The sequence below is a fragment of the Eschscholzia californica genome, unplaced genomic scaffold (assembly GCF_041429995.1).
Source record: "Eschscholzia californica isolate CP2 unplaced genomic scaffold, dmEscCali1.0.p SCAF_2, whole genome shotgun sequence".
In the NCBI taxonomy this organism is placed as follows: Eukaryota; Viridiplantae; Streptophyta; class Magnoliopsida; order Ranunculales; family Papaveraceae; genus Eschscholzia; species Eschscholzia californica.
This window is the reverse complement of record NW_028238309.1, coordinates 49,788,494-49,811,277: the sequence shown is the minus strand read 5'-3', so window position 1 is coordinate 49,811,277 and position 22,784 is coordinate 49,788,494. Positions and strand designations below refer to the sequence as shown.

At 36.8% G+C, this 22,784-nt stretch overlaps 1 protein-coding gene across 1 annotated transcript in view; it reads right to left on the bottom strand.

The window, feature by feature from the left end:
* The window catches only part of LOC147558703 (uncharacterized), an 87,218-nt gene extending 77,722 nt beyond the window's left edge, over positions 1–9,496 (bottom strand). The window contains exon 1 of the mRNA XM_086660433.1: positions 9,125–9,496. The gene's annotated coding sequence lies outside the window, so the exon portion shown is untranslated. The remainder of the gene's footprint in view (positions 1–9,124) is intronic.
* Positions 9,497–22,784: the final 13,288 nt, after the last annotated feature.

The following is a 22,784-nucleotide window of genomic DNA, read 5'->3' as shown; positions in this document are numbered from 1 at the left end:
ACGCACAGTCTTCGTTGTTCGGAAAATCCGATGGTGAGTTCTTCTCGGATTAAGCTGAAATTCGGCATAAATATTCTTGACTTGTTCACCTAGTATTGTACGGTGTGATCGTGGATTGGTGGTCGGAGTCCTAGTGAATTGAGGGTCATTTTGGACTGCAAATTTCTGGGTTGTTTTTGTTGCTTCTTGTGAGGGTTTCTCCGTGTTTCTTCGTGTTTGAGATTGATTCCTTTTGGAGTCTGAGTCTCGGGTGGACGTAGTCTGTAACTACTTTGCTTATTATAGTTGATTTTGTTGGACTATGAGTCTCATGGTTTTTACTTCTCATATTGAGGAGGTTTTCCACGTTAAAAATCGTTGTCTTATTTACTTTCAGTTCTTCGTTTACTGCTCCCACAATTTTTCTATATTATCCTCGTAACTAACTCAACCAGTTTTTTCCAACAAGTGGTATCAGAGCAAGGCTAGATTTATAGTTCAGAGATATGGAAAGGAAACAGTAGTGCACTTTACACATATTTCAGGCGAATTTGTGTGAATGGGAGTTGAATCCAGTTTGAATGTGAGATATTAGTGGATTCAAGACATTCTTAAAGAAAAAGTGTTGAAGATCAAGAAAATCCATATAGAAGATAGTACTTCAGATATGATGACAAAACCATTTCCAAAGGCAAGCATGAGCTATGTGGTAGTATTGTTAGCTTGGGGATGGTGGGTCCTTTTTCATAAGTCGAGAGGGGGAGGTTGTTGGAGTCCCTCCTTATATAAAAGGGATTCTTAATTGAAATAGGATTTCCCTTATTCCTTATTTGGGGGGAAATAGAAACTCTTATTTCCAGCCTAAAAAGGAATCTTATTTCGAGTAAAATACCTCCTTAATTATCATTATAAATAGGGAATGAAAGGAAATAAATTATTCATACTTTTAAGTCAGAAAGTATCCTCCCAGTTGGGAGAGTTACCAGAGAATCCTTTCAGATCGTATTCCCTCAGATTAGAGAGAGATAGAGAGATGAGAACAGAAAAAGGTGAGAGAAAGAGAGATTTCTGACGCGGTTCTTTCAAGAGAGATTGAAAGAGAAGAATATTGATTTGAAGAAAATAAGATTATTAATCTTGTGAAGCAATTTAGTTTGTGGTTATCTTCTTCAACCTTTAGTAATCTAGGACTTGCTTAAATCCTAAGGAGTAAGAAATCTTTGTATCCTCTTTCTTGTTTGGTTTATCCACCATAGGTTTAGTGAAGAATTGGTTAAACCTCTATTTGTTTAGGGAAGAGTTGTTATCCAAGAGTGTTTCCCCACATCTTGAAGAACTGGTTTATCCTCTATTTGTTTAGGGAAGAATTGATATCAAAGAGTATTTCTGCACATCTTGAACAATTGGTTTATCCACCATAGGTTTAGTGAAGAATTGTGTAACCCATTATTTAATCATAGTGGAAGATTTCTGGACTAAGTCCCGTGGTTTTTTACCTTCTATCTTGGGGGGATTTTTTGTCACGTTAAATTATCTTGGTGTCTCTGCTTTTACTTTCACATCGTTTAACTTCATATTCCTGAACAAGTTTATTAAGTTATTTTTCCTAACATTTATTTTATTTAGGAAATGGAGGTAATTCTGTGTTTCTTTTCTTCTATTGTGAGATAAATCTTATGAACAAAAGTGATGTTTGAAGAGTGAAAAATTAATAAGATTAGATTATATGTAACAATGATGATAGGGGGACTCGCTGGACATACTCTCAGGTGTACTCCCCCTCACAATGACAAGGCCATTTTGGTCTTTTCACATTTTTGTCAGATTGAAAAAACCAAAATGGCTTTGTCTTGTGAGGGGAGTACACTTGGGAGTATGTTTGAGGGAGTCCTCATTCATTTTCCGATATGTAAACTTTCTGCCAAATACTTGACATGGTAAAATGATTCACATATTTAACGATGTAAAAATAGAGCATGATTCAAGAGTTCCAACCGGTACCGCATTTACTCTAAATTGTATTTTGTAGTAGTTTCCATACGACAGGCATCATCAATGTTTTGGTTCTTAGGGATCTCGACTCACCGTGTCAGATTGATGTAATTGCTCTATCGGAGGTATTTGTTGTTCTAAGTGGATGATGCGTAAGTTATACATCATAAGCAGCACAAGGTTTATAATTTCAGTCGGGTTAAGCACCTAAAACAAAATCTTACTATTATGTGTTTTCAAGTTTAACTGAGGATTAATCGTGCTTGCTTTAAAAATTGGTATCTCTAAATAATCTCTTTTTGATTTTTCATTTTTGTGTACTTAACTACTTATCTATAAGATGATCCATCATCAGTAGCTTTATGTAACTCTTTATTAGGGGACGTCTCATCATAGTTTTTTCCTTACATTTCTTAGTACAGAAAATGGGAAATATGATTTAAACTTCTCATCATCAGTAGGCAAATGATGGCTCTCCTCCAGTGCTAACAGTTCAGAGCCTCGACAACCTATACAAAGAGTTCATTTAAGATTTTCCAATTGTTTCCTTTGAAGAACCTTTTGATCAAGATGGCTGGTGCTCATGGGCTCATTACAATCCTCAGTTGATATTCAAATGTTGGAGATTATCTATTGATCACAAAACCAAAAAAAAAACTGAAGCCACAAGAAAGCTTTGTAGTGGTTTGTTATTAAAGGCAAATATTTATCATACTCTAATAAAAATCTCTAAGTTGAGTTGTTCTCTGGTTGTCATATCACTCTAACCCTATCTTGTGATGTTCATCTTACTGCTGCCATTTTTGACAAAAAAAAACATTGTCATGTGCTCTTGTACTGCTATAGCACTCTATAAATTTGAAGGCAACTATGTTGTATACGTTCAACCTCATTATGTTCGTCTTTTACTTTAGATTGTTACACAATGTTGTAAGTATTTAGATTTTCATTTTCGAAGAAACTGTAAGTGGCTTAAGTCATGGGTTCTCATTTCCTTGATTAAAATTTTTTCAAAACTACCTATTATACTATATAATTTCTTCTTTTTTCTAAAATTAGATCAAAACTGAAGCCAATTTTCTCACAATAATGATATTCATTCTCTGTTACCAATCCATTTTATTAGGATTTGAGTGCACCAGATATGAACTTTAGAGCGACATACGTGTTTTTAGTAACTGGACACTCTAGTGCATTGGATATAAACTTTATAGCGACTTAGACTTACGTGTTTTTAGTAACTGGACACTCTAGTGCATTGGATATAAACTTTATAGCGACTTACGTGTTTTTAGTAACTGGACCCTTTTTTCCTTCTCTCACCACCTGTTGGAGGACCCATGGTTGTCCAAGGTACATACTGCACATTTGCACGCGTCATGCCCCTTCACACACGCTCTTCTTCACTTGTCGTGTGTACGATTTTGTCTCTACTCTATTAAGATCATGCACGGAAGAAAATCAAATCACAAAAGAAAACGACTTACAAATCAAATAAATTAGGAGATGATTCATCAACCAAAATATTAACTTAGCTCCACACATCTAGTACGGATACTCTAGGCAAATTAACTGGTTTTGCACAAAATTCATCTGTCGTGGTCGAAAAGACTCATTCAAACTAATTTACATCCAAAATAATTTCATCTCTTTGGCCTCATTCATAACTTCACAATAATTTTCAGTAGAAGCCTTGGTTTTTTTTTTGATGAATGGAGGCAATTGCCTTATTTATTAGCTACTTAAGCAAAAATTAATGTTGGCTAAATCTGCCGCCAACGAGCTTACAATGCAATTCGGAGTCTCATAGGTCTCCATAGTTTGATTTAATTTAAGCTTGAAATTGAACTTTGCTAATGAATGAGCGACATTATTTGCTTCTCGAGGACAATACTTGAATTCCACTTGTTGAAGTTTCGCCGAATCATCTTGAATCTCAGTTATAATAGATCGAATCCTCCATGGTGCATTATCCGGGTGATCTGAACAAGCTTTTATAATAGTCAATGCATCTCCTTCAATGACGCACCCATACTCAGGAATTTGTTTCGCCATGTATACAGCCAATTGTATCCCTCCAGCTTCAACCTCCATTGTCGTTGAAGCTACACAACTTCTCACAGCAGCCATTACAAACTCTCCTTTGCTATTCCGACATATAGCTGCGCGCAACCATTGCTTCTCCATGCTCAAAAGCAGCACCGCAATTTATTTTAAGTAAGTCTGAGCGTGGAGGAACCCAAAACCGTTCTAGTTGTCTTGATACAATCTCTTGAGAAGTCATGAAACATTGTTTGAGAAGTCATGAAACATTGTTTGAGCATCTTGTATTATTCTATAACTGTTCGGTTGTATCTTCTCAAAGGTGCATTTGTTCCGCGCTTTCCATAAAGCCCACGTAACATATAATCTCAACACGATAACCTTCTCATCTTCATTACTCATAATCCACTTGCATAGTAGTGTTTTAAAATCATCAGTTCCATCGACCCTCACATATAATGGAGAACACATCCATGTCTCCCTTGCCTTACTACATGTACGGAATAAGTGGTCGATATTTTCATCCTCCTCTTCACAAATTGAACACTTCATGGATACTTCTGGGTTAAACTTTAATATTCTCATTTTTGTTGAATGCTAGCTAGAATTTTCTCATTCTAGCTAGCATTGAAATTTCTACATAAAGAAGAAGACACAAAATACAATTTTAAAGCGTTTATCGTAAATAGTCTATAAGACTTCAATAAACAACTGAACGAATTAGAATGAGAAAATTTCGAGTTCAACAGAACTCATTAAAAGGATTGAATAACAAAATTTAACAAGCTAGAAAGTTCTACAGATTTTAAATAGTCTCCAATCAATTATACTGTCACAGTATTTGTAAGTCGTAACAAAAAAAAAAACTTGGATCACTGAAATATTTTGAAAAATTTTGTATTTGGGAATAATCATTGGCTCAAAAGAATTAGAATCTAGCTCAATATACACCTAGAAGTAAATTTTCCAAAAAAATAACTAAAAGATAGAGACCACGGCCTGTATTGATTCCAAAATTCATGTTGGTAACCACTAAGCTACATAATTGATTGGTCAGAGTTAATGTTTTACTATTTTATTAGAAGGTTCAAGCGTATGCTTTTTTATGCTTACTGGACATATTACGTCTCTTTTTTTGGCATAAAGAGTTAAAGCTTCCATATTTTTTCATATCTAGTTAACTCTTTTAAGTTGCTCGAGGGGGAAACTACAGGAGTTAAGCCCCACGCCTGGCCTATTGATGTACTAATATGCTGTTTTTAAGATAACTCAACTGAAAGAACACACAACTAATATCGATGACTCTTCATGACTAGCATTGACATTTCTACATAAAGAAGACACAAAAAATCCTATCAAATAGAAAGAAAAAGCTTCTGCCTGTTAACAGTAGCTATTACATGAAGAAAGTGCTAGGGTTTTGAACAGAAGAGAAGGGAAGTTTCGCACAGACGAGAGGCTAGATCTTCATCAAGTTTTCTCCCAAACTCAACAACAATCTCAACATTAAGATCAAACATCTCGCAAAATCAAACATTTCAAGGTTAAAATTTGTTACTACAACACAAAAATCATCAAATTCTCAGTGATTATCACAGAAAACTTACTGTTTTTTCAGGCCTTTTCATGGCTTCCGCAACTCAAAGCAATCTTCCTCCAATTTCAGCAGTAACCAGCTTCATTACTGAAAAGTTGGATGATTCCAACTATCTCATGTGGAGAGACCAAGTCGAGACAATGCTTAATACCTATGAACTCATAGGTTTTGTTAATGGTTCCATTGAAGAACCACCTCAATTGAAAGTTATTCATGGAGTTGAATAGATGAATCCAGACTATCAGCAATGGAGGACAAAGGAAAGTTTTGTCAAGTCTTATCTCAAAAGTACACTATCAAAGTCAATCTATTTTGATATTTATGGTCTTCAATCTGCTCAAGAGATATGGAATTACCTTGATCTCACCAACAATGAAGGCTTAGAATCAAGGAAAGATCAGCTTAGAAGAAAACTTCAAAACATTAAAAAAGGTGATGCCTCTATAGCTGAATATCTTAGAGAAATCAAGCTTATTTCTGATTCACTTCTGTCTGTTCATGATAGAGTAACTGAGTCTGAGCTAGTTAGAATAGCCATTCATGGTCTATCTTCAGAATATGACCAATTTGTTATAGCCTTAAGGGCTAATAATGAATCTCTTTCTTTAGCACAACTTAAATCAAGGCTTGGTCAGCATGAGCAATGGTTATCTACCAAAGATTCTGCTCATGAAGTCTATTATGTTAATAGATCAGGATATAGACAAGGGCAGAAACAAAAACCCTCTCCTACTTTCTATAAGAATCAAGCTCTTATTAAGAAAGAAGGTACTGTTCTAAATGCTTCAAATAATCAATATAGAAATCAAAAAGCAGAAGACTTTGATTTCTCTACAGTACCATGTGGGATCTGTAAAAGATGGGGTCATGCTGCTGGAGTATGCTATTTTAGGTATAGGCAACATAAAACTCAAAATGGATATCATACTGAAGATATTCAACAAATAACTCAAGATGCTGAAAATATACAACATGATTCTAAGTCCTATCCATATGAGGAAGAATCATTACTAGAATGTAACAATGCAGCAGTTCAAAATCATACTTTTAGTGATGAAGATGATGAGTTCCAAGAATGTCATACAGATATAGTTTCTGATGAGAATGCAGATGAATTTCATGATTGTGAAAACTTTGATATAGACATGGAACTATCAACTGAAACATGCTATACAACTAGTAATCTGTCCAATTCTACTGTTATCAAAGAACAATCTTGGCTGGCTGACACAGGAGCCAGTAGTCATATGACTCATACTTCTGAAAATATATTATCACCTCAACTTTATCAAGGAACTGAAGCAGTTATGGTGGGAAGTGGTAAATTTCTACCAATTGCAAGTACAGGTACATCAAAATTATCAACTTCTAATTGTGTCTTTGATCTCAATAAAGTCCTATGTGTGCCTAATCTCAAAAGAAATTTATTATCCATCTCAAAATTCACTAAGGATAATTCTGTTTCAGTAGAGTTTATGCCTTGGGGATATAGTATTAAGGATATTTGGTCCAAAAAGATCCTAGCTGAAGGTCCAGTAAAAAATAGTCTATACCCTATAGAGGTAAAACAGAATATGATTTCACATAGATCAATTGAAGCACATATGACACAAACTGCTACAACCTTTGATACCTGGCATGCTAGATTAGGTCATTCCCATCATGGTATTGTGAAACAACTTCATAAAGAAAACAAAATTCAGCTATCTACAAACAGTGACAAGTCATTTTGTAACTCATGTGAACTAGGAAAGAGTAAATGTTTACCTTTTGACACATCTCATACCACCACTAATACACCTCTTCATTTGGTTCACTGTGATATATGGGGACCTTCTCCTATTACTACTCCAAATGGTGCTAGATATTATATCTTATTCTTGGATGATTTTAGCAAGTATAGTTGGATTTATGCTATGAAGTTAAGGTCTGATAGCATCAAGTGTTTTCAACACTTCAAATCCACAAATGAGAATCTACTCAAGGTAAAGATTGTTTACTTTCAATCTGATGGAGCCCCTGAATTACAGAAAGGGGATTTCAGATCCTTTTTAGACTCTAATGGCATTATCTTTAGAAGTTCTTGCCCATATACTCCCCAACAGAATGGGAAGGCAGAAAGAAAACATAGACACATAACAGAGTTAGGAAATACTCTGTCTTTTCATTGCTTTTTACCTAAGTCTCTTTGGTTTGATGCATTCAATACTGTTGTCTATATCATAAACAGACTGCCTACTCCAACTCTTCAAGGTATGTTACCATTTGAAGTATTGTTTCATGTTGTTCCTGATTATTCCAACTTGAGGATCTTTGGGTGTGCTTGTTATCCTCATTTAGGAGAGCTTAGAAAAGATAACCTCAGTCCTAAGAGTGTTAAATGTGTCTTTTTGGGGTATAGTAATGAGCACAAGGGATATAGGTGCTTTGATCCTACCACCAAAAGATTATACATTTCTAGACATGTTACTTTTGATGAAGGTAGTTTTCCATACACCAACATCCATAAGAACAAGTCTAGTTGTGATCAGAGTTCAGAGCCTTTCATTTCACTACCTCTGCCCTCTCTTATCACTACTCAGTCCTTACAGCCTGAATTAGGTACATCTCGTCCTAGTACTAGCTCACCAGCTAATCCAAACTCAAGGGAGTTGTCTGCTCATGAGATAGGGACACCTAACAATACTGTTAGTACACCAGCTATCTCTCAAGTTCAACCACAAACTGAGCAAATAATAACTAGAGGTAGAAATGGTATTATCAAGCATAAAAATCTACCCACTGACTTTGTGGCTCACTACTCATCATCTCACACCCTCAATGTAGCCTATCTTTCCATTCTAAAACTACCCACTGAACCAACAACATATAAAGAGGCAACCAAACAGAAAGAATGGTGTCAGGCTATGCAAGAAGAATACATGGCATTGCAGGAAAATAAAACTTGGTCATTAGTTCCATATCAAAGTTCAATGAATGTATTAGGCTGCAAATGGGTATACAAGCTCAAACAGAAAAGTGATGGTACTATAGAAAGATATAAAGCAAGATTAGTTGCAAAAGGATTCCATCAACAAGAAGGTGTGGACTTTTCAGAGACCTTTAGTCCTGTTGTCAAGGCTACTACTATAAGATTGATTCTTTCTTTGGCAGTAACAAAATCATGGCATATAAGACAATTAGATGTGTCAAATGCCTTCCTTCATGGTATTTTGGATGAGGCAGTGTTTATGGTTCAGCCTCCTGGATTTGTACAACCAGATAAAGAGTCTTGATGCACCCGAAAAGGTTGCAAACCCAAGCGGAGGTATCAAGTAGTAATCCGGCAAAGCCGGGATCGATCCAAGGATAGGAATGTAGCTTGGATATCGAATGGTCTTATTCGTCGGTTTAGATATCAAAGGCTTAGTTAGACAAAAGCGAGAATAAACGAAGATAATGAGAGGTTTTTAAACGCATAAGCAATAAGAGAATAAAACAAGTAAAACAAACTAAATATCAATGTAAGAGGGCGAGAGAGATTCGAGAGAAAAGTCGAAGGAACAAGAGTTGGGAACAACGATTGAGAGAAGTGTCGAGGTCCGGGAATCCGTTGTAGTGAACCTACAACTATGTACGGTCTAATCGAATGGATTGATACAAACCTAGTCTCGATTCCTAAGGAGGATGTTCATAAGCACTACGTATGTCCGGGGATAATACTTAGTCAAATAAACTTCCTAAACGAATAAAACCGAATCGTCGATCACATTGCCTAATCGATTAACTATGCGAAGTACTTGATAAGACACATGAAAACAAATTAAACAAGTAATCGAAATAAGAGAACATCAATTTATTATCAAACTATTAAATCATCACATAAATAACCACGAATTCATCACATTTATACCATATTCGACGCACGAATTAGCTAAACATGGCAAAGCAAGTAATGAATGGAAAGAAGATTAAGAAAGACATGAGTTAAAGCGAGAATCCCCCTTTTTCGATGAAGCACATGGCTAGGGTCATCGGGAAATATAAGTGTCAAGGTGCTGCCAATCTCCCCCTAACGCATATTTGGATTCCCTTTAGAATTGCAAACTTGGTGTCACCAAGCAAAATCAGAGTTCCCCATATCACAACATCTTCTTCTTCCTCATATCACTTTACTTCCATGAAAACCAAACCCAAGCTTTCTCTCTCTAAGCAAAAACAACACCAAATAGCAAGACAGACATAAGGAAATCACCAAAAAACAAAGGCAAGAGAATCCCAAGCAACAACCACAAAATGTCCAGCCAAGAGATGGAGATTCCGGCCAAGTTTAAGCCATGGAATGCAGCCCGAGCTGCTGTTCTTGGCGCCAAATCCCAAGCTCGAGCTCCCTGGTTTTCCAGTGCAGTTGATGCTCAAAACCGAGCCATGTTGTGCTTGATTTTAGCAGCTTCTTTGGAAGTCGAGCTGCTGTCCCGTGGCCGGAATGTGTAGCCCAAGCTGAATATGATAGTCCCGAATGATGCCGGAGCTGCTACCTAGAAGATGGAGTCCCATTCTTGCTGCTGGCCGTGAAGCCTTGCTGTTTGGTTTTCCGGCTGGCTCGTGCTTGCTCCAAGTCCCGAGCTGGTTTGGGGTGGTACCCGAGCAGGCCTTCAAGAGAACCCGAGCTTCAATGGTGATGCTTCCCTCTTAGAACCGAGCTGCTACCGGCGTCCTCTTGCTGTCCCGTTCCAGCCAAGCTATGGCCGGCCAGATGTGCTGGCCGGCCAAGCTATGGCCGACCCCTTCTCTCTCTTACTCTCTCTTTCCAACTTTTACCAACTTGAAGGGAACCCTAGAAGAAACCCTCAAACCCTAGAAACTTTCTCACCTGGAGAAGATGATCCTTCCTCTCTCCAAAATCAGCCCTAGAATTAGGGGTGGGAATCGGTCCGGACCGGTCGTTATCGGACTCTAACTTCATCGAACCGGTCGACTCGGACATAAACTGTTGGTGACCACCTATTTACTCGGGCGGATTCGGACGGTCGCTCTCAAGAATTCTTTGTCCATTGACCGTCCAAGATCGTTTATTTTACCGGGCCAGTTGGACACCGGACGATCTCGGTCCGGACTTTCCAATAAAATTTACTTAAATTCAGAACTTATTTTTATTAATACAAACAAAATTACTTACAAATAAAGATGTTTAACCAAGAAATCAAAAGCAAATATAAAAAAAAAACACAGTTGATCATCATTTGACAAGATATAATTAAGCCATGCACTAATGTTTGGTCTTCTAGAGGACTATATGACTATAGCCAACAACCATCATATATTCATATGTCTATAAAATTCAACGGTCAACTTCTAAAAATGAGGACAATTTAGTCGGTCAACCTATTAGGTCACTAGTACCTGTCGGTTATTTGGACGGTCTATATTGGTCGGTCGGTTAGCGGTCGGTCCTTCGACATAGAATTTTGACCGTGACCGTCCGCCAATTCTTTCGGATCGGTCGGACACTGACCATTATGACCATCGGGTGTCCATGGTCACTTTTTATCTCGGTCGAACGGGTCGGGTAGCGGTCTTCCGGATCTTTTTCCCACCCCTACCTAGAATAGCCTCTCCCAAAGACTTTTCAACCACTCCCTTCAAACCCTTGACTTGACTAAGTCCCCAAGACTTGACTTGGTCTTCATTGGAACTAAGGGAGTGGCCATAAATTCTTTTCTTCTTCTTTGGGTCTTTCATGGACTTGGGCTTTGATTGAGACTAAGGAGGTGCCTTCATCAAATGTCTAGAATTCTAGCTTCAAGAAAGCAAATGACTTATTTATTTCATAACTTCTCCGTCCGAACCCCGAATGGACTTCCGTTTTCACCGTCGGACTCGTCATTAACTCCACTTCTGAACTTGACCAAAATGACCAAGATACCCCTGGTGCTCTTTTATTCCTTTTTTTCGCATAAGATGAAAATGTGATAATTCGCTCTCTTTATTCTGAATTTAACACCAAACTCCAAATAAACAACCTAGCAATAAAAACACATAAATATTTAGAAATAAAACCCGAAAAGAACTAACTCATCAAAGTTAAGTGACCTAAATGTGGCATTTTCACGCCACATCAAGTCTCATGTTTGTCATCTTCATAAAGTCCTATATGGCCTTAAACAGGCTCCTAGGGCATGGTTCAATAGATTTGCCACCTTTCTTTACCATTATGGTTTTCACAAGAGTAGAGCAGACCATTCCATGTTCATACTTCATAAAGATTCAGAGATGATAGTACTGTTATTGTATGTTGATGACATTATTCTCACAGGCAGCTCACTGCCTCTCATCAACAAGTTAATCAGTGATCTTAGTGGTACATTCAAGATGAAGGACTTAGGACCTCTGGCTTATTTTTTGGGAATTGAGATCTCTCAAGGGTCTACTAAACCAGGTATACTACTCACCCAGCAAAAATACACTTTACAACTCCTTCAAAAGGCATCTTTACTAAATTCCAAACCATCTAAGCTTCCTGTTTCTAGTGGTCAAAGACTCTCAATTTCAGATGGTGATGAGCTACCTAGCCCTACTGAGTATAGAAGCTTAGTTGGTGCTCTTCAGTACCTAACCTTAACAAGACCAGATATTTCATATGCAGTAAACTATACAGCTCAGTTTATGCATAAACCCACATCTTCTCATCTGGTTCTAGTCAAAAAGATTTTGAGATACTTAAAAGGGTCTGTGGGTTCTGGTATTCGATTATCTCCTAGCAATATTACTCAACTTACTGCTTACTCAGACTGGGCTGGTTGTCCAGACTCTCGAAAGTCTACAGGTGGGTTCTGTGTATTTCTAGGTTCTAACCTAATATCATGGAGTTCTAAGAAACAGGCAACTGTTGCGAAGTCATCTACAGAAGCAGAGTATAAATCTTTATCTACCACAGCCATAGAATTAGTTTGGGTTTCATACCTGATGAATGAACTCAAGTGTTCATTACAAAAGCCTTTTCAGTTGTTCTGTGACAACATAAGTGCAAAATACCTCGCTTCGAATCCCATTTTCCATGCTCGCACCAAACATATTGAGGTCGACTTTCATTATGTTAGAGATCTAGTGGCTGATGGATCGGTTCAAGTTCTTCATGTTTCCACAACAGAACAGCTCGCGGATATCTTTACAAAAGGGTTATCACTTGAAGTTTTTGCTCGATTACGAAGCAAACTCATGGATCATCTTTCATCCTCACCATGAGTTTGAGGGGGGCTGTTAACAGTAGCTATTACATGAAGAAAGTGCTAGGGTTTTGAACAGAAGAGAAGGGAAGTTTCGCACAGACGAGAGGCTAGGGTTTCGAACAGATGAGAAATGAGTTAGGGTTTTCTAACTCATCCTTTTATATGTGGACCAGTCAATGCATCTTGACTATAAGTCAAGTCCTGGTCGTGGTCTTCTTGGTTCTCTTGGTCAAAGTCAGTTCATGTCTGAAGGCAGCCACAAGTCAGCAAATCCATTTATCTGAAAGCACTCTCGAGTCAGCTAGCTGAAATAATAAACAATAAGATTAGTTACTAAACTGTTTTTAGTTTGTTAAAACTAAATCTGTTATTATAACTAAATATGTTATAATAACAGATCTTCTCTCTCTTCATCTTCTTCTTCATTACTAGTATAAATATAAGTTGTAATCACAATTTAGATTTGATTGGAATAAAATAGGGTTTGAGAATTTTTTACACTGCCATTCTCATAACTTACAACGTCATAGCTTCGGTCACTGCCATACCCCCTAAGGGCCATACAAGTTACCCTATAGTTCATTATTTATATCAATAACAACCCAGGTCAAATAAATCATATACTCCACCTCCACTGTGAATCAAGTTTTGGAATCTCGGGAATTTTGGAGGAGATGCAACACCAACTGAGCTAGCAGTTGTTGACAAATCAAACGCATTGAGAGAGTCGATGAAAAATCAAACTTAAGAAGGTAGAAAAGTCTGACGAGAAAAGCCTCCGACTAATTTTATTGTCACAATCTTCGCAAGTTTAAATGGACCCATATTTATTACTCTCTTTGTGGCCATAACGTCTTAAGACATTAAGCCCCGCGAAGAATTGAGTGGTGTCACAGAAAATCTGAGTCTTGAGACTGATTACTGATTGAAGGTCTTCTTGACTAAAAAATTGACAATTCAGCTGAAAATACGTTCAACCTCATTCAGCTGAAAATACGTTCAACCTCAATTGAGTGGTGTCACAGAAAGCCTACGTCTTGTTTCATGCTTTCAAGATTCATCCATAATACCAACTCTTCCACATGTACACTTTACATCTCTTTCAATTCTCGATCTTTCTCGTAACCAGATAAATTCTTCTTTACCTGCATGGTTATATAATCTTACTAGACTTGAGAAACTTGATCTAAGTCACAATCATTTCCACGGAACGATTTCAAAAGATATTGGTTATCTGACTTCAATCAAGAACCTTGATTTAAGCGCTAATTATGAGCTTGAAGGGGAGATAAATTGTCAGGCAAAATTCCTTTAAGTAACCAATTGCAAAGCTTTACTGAATTGAGTTATGTCGGCAACCCAAAACTCTGTGGTTTTCCACTCGAGAACTGCAATGAGAATGAACACCCACAATCGCCGGGATATGGTAGAAAAAAAAAAAGATGATGAGGAGGATGATTGGCTTGAGATGAAGTGGTTTTATATAAGTGCATCACTTGGATTTGTAACAGGTTTTTGGGGTTTATGTGGGGTGTTATTATGGAAGCAATCTTGGAGACATGCTTATTTTGCGTTCATTACTTCTATGGCACAAAAGCTCTTCAAGTTATGTGTGCGGTGGTTTGAACATATGTATTGATACCGTAACAATATTCAAGTAACAGACCAATTTCAGTTATAATGTGACTTTGGTTCTTAAGGTAGTGATGGTTTCTTTTTTCTTTGTGTAATCTCATTAATTCGGGTTTGATGACTTGTTTGTCACCGGCTCATATGAAACATGTTGGTTGAAATGTTATAGGTTAGCATGTTTGTTATCAATCACAAAAGTTGTCTTTGAATCTTTTTTCCTCGTACTTATGCTAATGAAGGATGAGTCATATTCTTTGCACTAATTACATAAATACCTATAAAGGTGCAAATAAGGTGGTTTTCATTATAAGTACATCTCCAACGCAAAACTCAATCTGAAACTGAATTTATAGAATTTTTGAAGAAAAAAAACCTCTCCACACAAAATTCAATTTTGATTTTAAGAAGATGTGTCAACATTTAATTCTAATATACATGTCCCGAAAAGAAACTTAATATTTGATATTTCTCTGGAATACTTCAATTATCCACTCAATATTACAAACAAAACTGTGTATCTAGGTAATGACTCTTACGTATTTTCAAGTTTTTCTTGAGTTTTGCATTGGAGATGCTCTTGTGTGTATAAGTTTATTCAAGATTTAAGATTAAAGTTAGTAATAATAATGAGTTGAAACAATTTGGTGAAAATATTAAAGTACTAGTTGTTGATTGAAATGGATTAGATGTTATTTATTGGAGGCAATAAGCTAATAATCTGCTCTTATTAAACAAACTGAAATGAAGATTGTTCATTAAAATCATAAAAAAAAAATGACTAACAAAATCTTCGAAGTTTTCAACGGGAATTTGATACAGGGTATGAAACAACTTCTTCAATCAGACAAAAAAAAACCATTAATCTTATCAACTATCTTGCTCTTCAAGTTTGACATATAATCATCACCATTTCATGAGACAGGTTGAAAACCGTAAATCTTATTTGATATCTTGCGCTTCAAAAGTAGCTTAACCATGGATATATTTTAAAATAGCATCAGCTTTATCATCTTGATAATCTCTTAATCCAACCAAAATAATATCTCACGAAATTCATCTTTTCTCTAATATGACAAAGCAGTTTTTGTTTCATTGATCAAGCAAAACACTCATTCACTCAAAAGAATTAGACTCTAGATAAAGATGGAAACTACGAGTGTTGATTCTGAAATTCATAAGGATAACAAGTAAGCTACATAATTGGTCGATCATAGTTAATGTTGTTGAAAAGGGGGCTTTTAAACCAAATTTGGGTTTGGGCCCAATATAAAAGTGTGGGTTTGAGTAAATGGTTTACCAAACTAGAAGGGGTAAAAAAGTAAAAGCCTCATGAAATTAATTAAAAGGGTGTAGAGAGTTCTTTTCTTAGTCAAGTTCAAGATCAATCTAGAGAGAGAAAAGTAAAAGGAGAATAGTATACAAGAAACTTGAAGAAGAAGACATAGATCTAGTAGGAATATTGTGTTTAAGGTAAGAACTAACTTCATTATCTAGTTTAATATTGTGACAAAACTTTGTGTCTCTTGTTTTATGAGATTGTGTAGATCTAAAGAAGCTTTATTATATGAAAGTATGTTGATGTGAATCTTTTGAGTTTATTTGAGTGTATTGAAGTATCTATACCTCTAATCTCCAACAAATTGGTATCAGAGCCATATTAGTTTATCAATTCAAGCTTTTTCAACATTTTTGAGATCTAGGGTTTGTGAAATTTTTGGGGATCTTTTAAGAAAATGTCAAATATGATACAACCTCAAATACCTAGGTTAACTAAAGAGAACTATGAACATTGGTGTATTCAAATGAGTGTATTATTGGGATCTCAAGATTTATGGGATATTGTTCAAAATGGTTATGTAGAACCAACTCAAGAAGAAGAGAGTTTTATGAATGATGTACAAAAGTGTGTTCTTAAAGACTCAAGAAAGATGGATAAAAAAGCCTTATTTCTTATCTATCAAGGAATTGATAGTCCTACATTTGAAAAAGTGTCCGAAGCAAAATCATCGAAAGAGGCTTGGAATATTCTCAAGAATTCATTTAGAGGAGTTGATAAAGTGGTAAAGGTTCGTCTCCAAATTTTGCGTGGTGAATTTGAAAGATTGAGTATGAATGAAGGAGAACTTGTCTCCGATTATGTTTCAAGAGTATTGTCTAATGTTAACGAAATGAAAAGGTGTGGTGAAAAATGTGATGATGTTCGGGTGATGGAGAAGATTTTACGGTCTTTTGACACCTAAATTTGATAATGTGGTTATTGTCGTTGAAGAATCAAAAGATTTGGAATCCATGACGGTAGATGAATTGATGGGAACATTGCAAATCCATGAACAAAGGGTGAATAGAAATGTCGCAACCTCTCCAAATTGTTCGGTTGATCAAGTACTTCAAGCAAAACTCACTTTAGAAGAAAAACAATATACACCCCAAAAAGAAAGAGGCTATGAGAGTTATGGTAGAGGTTATGATAATGGTAGAAGAGCCTTTGGAAACCAAAGAGGAAGAAATTTTTTTAATAGAGGAAGAACAAATGAACCAAGAGGAAGAGGTAGAGGAAACTTTAATAGAGCTTATAATAGCCAAGGTAGAGACAAAAGGGATATTGAATGCTATAATTGTCACAAGCTCGGGCATTATAGTAATGAATGTTGGTATAAAAATCAAGTTAAGGAAGAATCAAACCTTGTTGAAGATGAAGTAGAAATTAATGTTGATCCTACATTGTTATTTTCTTGTGATGGTTTTGACGAATCACAAACAAACACTTGGTATTTCGACACCGGTGCAAGTAATCATATTTGTGGAAAAAGAGAATTGTTTGTTGAAGTGAATGAAAGTGTGAAAGGGTGTGTAAAGTTCGGTGACTCCTCAAAGATACCGGTGCTAGGGAAAGGTAATATCCTCATTCAACTAAAAAATGAAAAACATAACTATATTTCCGATGTCTATTATGTTCCCGCAATGAAAAATAATATTTTGAGTTTGGGACAACTTTTAGAAAAGGGTTATGATATAAGATTGAAGGATCTTCATCTCACATTAAGAGATAGAAGTGGAACTCTAATTGCTAAGGTAAAGATGGCAAAGAATAGATTATTTCCCTTGAACATTCAACATGGTGATGCAAAATGCTTAAACTCTATTGTGAAAGATGAATCTTGGTTGTGGCACTTGAGACTTGGGCATCTAAACTTTGATGGGATGAAGACCTTGGCAAGCAAAAATATGGTAAGGGGTTTACCATGTATTGATCACCCAAACAAGGTGTGTGAAGGGTGTATCTTTGGCAAGCATCATCGCACAAGTTTTTCTAAAGAAGGGAGGTGGAGAGCATCTAATATATTGGAGCTTGTGCATACCGATGTTTGTGGTCCATTGAAGCCAATGACAAATGGAGGTAACAATTACTTTCTCACTTTTATTGATGATTTTAGTAGAAAAACATGGGTTTATTTCTTAAAAAATAAATCCGAAGTATTTGAGGCATTCAAAGAGTTCAAGAACATGGTTGAGAAACAAAGTGGTTTTATGATAAAGAAACTAAGGTCCGATAGAGGTGGAGAATACACCTCAAGAGCATTTGATATGTTTTGTAGAGAACATGGGATTGTTCATGAACTTACTCCGTCATACACACCACAACTAAATGGAGTTGCCGAAAGGAAAAATCGCACCATATTAGACATGGCAAGAAGCATGTTAAAAGAAAAAAGTTTGCCTAGAGAATTTTGGGGTGAAGCCGTTGCATGTGTCGTATACTTGTTAAATAGATGTCCCACTAAAAGTGTCTATATGAAGACCCCACAAGAGGCATGGGGTTATTACAAGCCTAGTGTATCTCATTTAAAGATATTTGGATGTATTGCTTATGCAAAGATACCGGAAGCAAGAAGAACAAAACTTGATGACAAAGGTGAGAAATGTATCTTTCTTGGGTATAATGAGCAAATGAAATGTTACAAGTTGTTTAATCCAATTGTCAATAAAGTTCTATTTAGTAGGGATGTGGTATTTGAAGAAGATTTGGCATGGGAATGGAAAGGAAAAGAAATTGTTCAAGTTGAACTTAGACTTGAAGGAGAAGGAGAAGAAGAAGAAGATGTGCCACCAAGAGAATTTCAAAGAGACCCACAAACACCATCGTCCTCATCTCCATCATCCTCATCATCGGGGGGAAGTTCTAATGAAGGGCCAATTGATGAGACGTGAAAATGTCTCATTTGACTCTCTTAACTCCGGTTAGTTAGTCCAGTTCGAGCTGTTACTCTGATGATTTGCTTGGTTTTCTTTCTCAGGTGTCTTTTACGGAGTTCAGGGTGAAAAACAGATGAAATCGGGAGAAATTGATGTCAGGGGTATTTTGGTCATTTTTTGATTCTGATTTCATGACCAGTATTAGTGCTCGGATGGAAAGTAGAGTCCAAGGTGAACCCGTAGGCGAAAACGGAAGTCAAATCGGAGTCCGGATGAATAAATTAGAGCAAGTCAAAGTTCGGGTCAAATTTGGTATGCTAGAAGTCAAGAGGGACACGTGGCTATATGTGTGATCCGACTCGACCCGACCCGACCCGACTCAACCCGACTCGATGACGTCAGCTGACGTCATCATCTTCTTCATCCTTTTATAACCGAGCTGTTTAAGTTCTTCAAAAGGAGAGTTTTCAAAATTGAAACAGAAATGGAAAGAAGATAAGAGAAAAAATGGAAAGAAGATAAGAGGCTGAAGAAGGAAAGTGAGATAAAGATGAAACCGAGAATGGAAGGAAAGAGAGAGATAATGAGAATTTTAAGAAGTTATGAAACAGAATTGGAGAGGGAGAATAGAAAGTATATTTTTCTATAAGGCAGGTAAAGAGAGAGAGATTAATTTCTCTTTAAAAACAGAGAAGGGAGTTGGAGTGGGGGATATATCCTCACGGCCAGAAAACAAGAAAGAAAGAGATTAGAGAGAGAAAGAAACAGTGAAGAAACCCGAGCTCACCATCATCATCATCATCATCATCTTCTATCTTTCATCTTCTTCTTTTGATTGTAACTCTTTAGTGAGAGAAGAGTTTACAGATAGAGAGAGAAAAGAGAAAAAGAGAGATTCTTATCTCGGCTATAACAGTAGAGAGAGAGAGAGATAGAGAGGTTTTGATTTTTCTTTCATCTATTCAATTGTAGTTCCTGTTATTTGTGAGAGAGAGAGGAATTACAGAGAGATTAAAGAGAAAGAGAGAAAGAACAAGAGAGAGACAGAGAGATATCGTAGAGAGAGAGAGAGAGAAAACCGAGAGCTTGTTAATGGAGTTTTTCTTTTGATTTTTGATTTTCTTATTGTTTCCTCTATTTCTTAGTGAGAGAGAGATAGAGAGAGAGACTTTACAGAGAGATATTAAGAAAAGAGAGAGAAAACAGAAAGGATTAGTGAGAGAAATAGAATCGAAGAAGGTGAGAAAACTATTTTCTCTTAAGGAAAATATTTCCGGGAAGACGAGAAAATCGCTTTCCCGGAGGGTCTGTTTGGCAGAATCTCAGAAAATCAGAAGGAAATTGCTTCCCTAAGGCTCTGTTTGGCTGGAAAATTTTGTGAGAAATCTAACTTTTCTAATTTTCTTTTCTTTTTCCATATATTCAAGCTTCAATCCTTTATCATGAAGAACTAATTGTATATCTAGGGTTTAGATGAAGTCGTACTAATCAATTTCTCGACAATTTATTAGAGTTTTTACCATTTTTAACGATAAAACCTTCCGGGTTTTCAGACCGTTCATGGACTGAAAACCTGAGTTATACAAAGAACACTCAAATTAAACCAAAAATTAATTTGTCGTTAGAATTTTTAGGAAAACGGATTCAAAAACCCTAGGTTCCCTTTATCTGAATATCACTTTAGTATTATTTTATTTTAAATTGTTATTTGTCTTTTTATTATTTTAAAAAAAAATATATTACCCATCAAATCATTTCCTGAAAACCTAATAGTTTTAAGATTAGAATCAAAATTCGACTTAGTCTCTGAGGAACGAACCGGTCTTACCGGATATTATTACAACTTGACACCCGTGCACTTGCGGGTGTAGACCTATTTAGGAAACTTTTTAGGCCCTTCAAGTTTTTGGCGCCGCTGCCGGGGACTTAGTTTGAATTAAATCTGATTTTATTTCTATTTTTGGTAAGTTTTTATTTTTGGACACTTTGACTTGCTTTTCCATTTTTTGTGTGTAGAACGCTAAGGAGCGAAGGAAAAGGCGCAACAAGGAGAGGAGCTCAAGAAGGAAGATTTACATTTTATTTTTAGTAATTTTTTATTTTTGGTGAGAGAGAGACTTTTAGACTTTCTAGTTTTTATTTTTGGTATTAAAGTTTTGACCCTAAATTGGAGGGCTTTATAATTTGTAACCGAAAACCAAAAATCGAAGCCTCGGGTTGGAACACTCAAGGGGAGAGTGGCCCGGGTCGTCTGCAAGGGTCATCGCCCGTCTGGAACGGGAGGTAATTTCTCTAAATCACCCACGAAGCCCCTGTCAGTGGGTAATTGTGTGTTTTGTGTGCCTAATTGTTTTGATCGAATTGCTTAGTGTAAGCATTTTAGTAAGGGCAATAACCCAATTGAAAGATAGGAGACGGATTTCATCACCGTTCTCTTGCCCAAATAGGTAACAACATTCACGATCCCAAACTTCACCTAAACTCTAAAATCTGAATTAGACATCAGCCCTTAAGGTTTCGAGCTCATAGGATCTTTGAAACAATTCAGGGACTTAATTTTTATTTGGGCATTCCTCAAAGGAAAGTGTTAATCAATTCTTTAAAAGGTCACCTCGAGAAGAGGCAACGCTACCGAAGGTTGGACGGCTATCACAACGTTCATCGTTGGTCGTCACCAAGAATTGTTTGACCGTATTACTTTGACGGAGTAACCCTCATAACAATTAGAGTTCAAGCTTTGTAACGAAGTAGGAGCTGTCTAGAATTTTAGGGTGAATCTGACCAACTTGTCTTTCGTCTAGATTCTGTTTAGGTTGCTTGGTGGAGTCAGACTGATTGTGTTTGCTTTCCTCTAGGGTCTTCGTAGTGATTCATCGGTTTTCGATTTAAAAAAAAAAAAAAAAAAAAAAAAAAAAAAAAAAAAAATTTGTTGAAAATATCCTTGGTCATTGGGCTCTAGTTTATGCCCGATAGATATCGTGATAAGAGAGGTCGTTTCATCAGTAGAGAAACTCATCTAAGTAATCTTCTAGCCAATCTCTCTTTGAGTGACACTATGGGTGAAAATCCGAACCAAGCCAGGGAAGGAAATCCACCTATGACACTCAGGGATTACATGAACCCTACTAGAACATCTCAACCATCAAGCATACAGTTACCCCACTCCACGGCTCACTTTGAGTTAAAGCCGAGCATTATCCAAATGCTCCCACTCTTTCGTGGAGTTGAGAACGAGAATCCCTACCACCATGTTAGGGATTTTGAAGAAATCTGTGGGACTATAAGATTCCCCAATATGTCTGATGAAATAGTGAAGCTTAGGTTGTTCCCTTTCTCTTTGAGAGAGAAAGCAAAATCTTGGTTGTATGCCTTACAACCTCATTCCATCACCACATGGGAAGAATTAACCAGTTTATTCCTTCTGAAATTCTTTCCCAAGCACAAAACCACCGCTTTAAGGCAAAGTCTTAATAATTTTGTGCAACAAGAAGGAGAGTCTCTCTACAATTATCTCGAGAGATTTAAAGAACTGGAACTACAGTGTCCACACCATGGTTATGAAAAGAGTAGACTAGTCCAATTTCTCTATGACGGACTAAACTATCCCACTACATCCATGGTAGAGTCATTCTGTGGTGGCGGATTTACTTATAAATCTGTCGATGACTGCATGGCGTTTCTAGAAGATCTAGCTGAGAAATCCCACCAATGGGAAACTTCTAGAGGACCTCAAACTAGGGCAAATCTTACTCCAAATAAAGGCGGCATCTATAGAGTTGATGACTCCGAACTTAAACTCGCCGCCATGACGAGAAGGATAGAAGCCCTAGAGCTTGGTCAACCTAAAGCAGTTAGGGAGGATCCCACTCAGGTCATGAGTGTTGGAAATGAATCCATCTCTTATCCATGCTCCGTCTGTGGAGACCCATCTCATACAGGGAATAAGTGTACCCTATTCTTTGTTTCTGACGAAAAGGAGCAAGCTAATGCTCTTTACCTAAACTCTAGGCAAGATTACCGTCAGAAATATGATCCTTACTCGAACACTTATAATCCGGGTTGGAGAAATCACCCCAATTTTGCTTGGTCCAAGGGTCAAGATCAGGGCCAGGTTAGTAGCTCCATGAACCCTCCTGGGT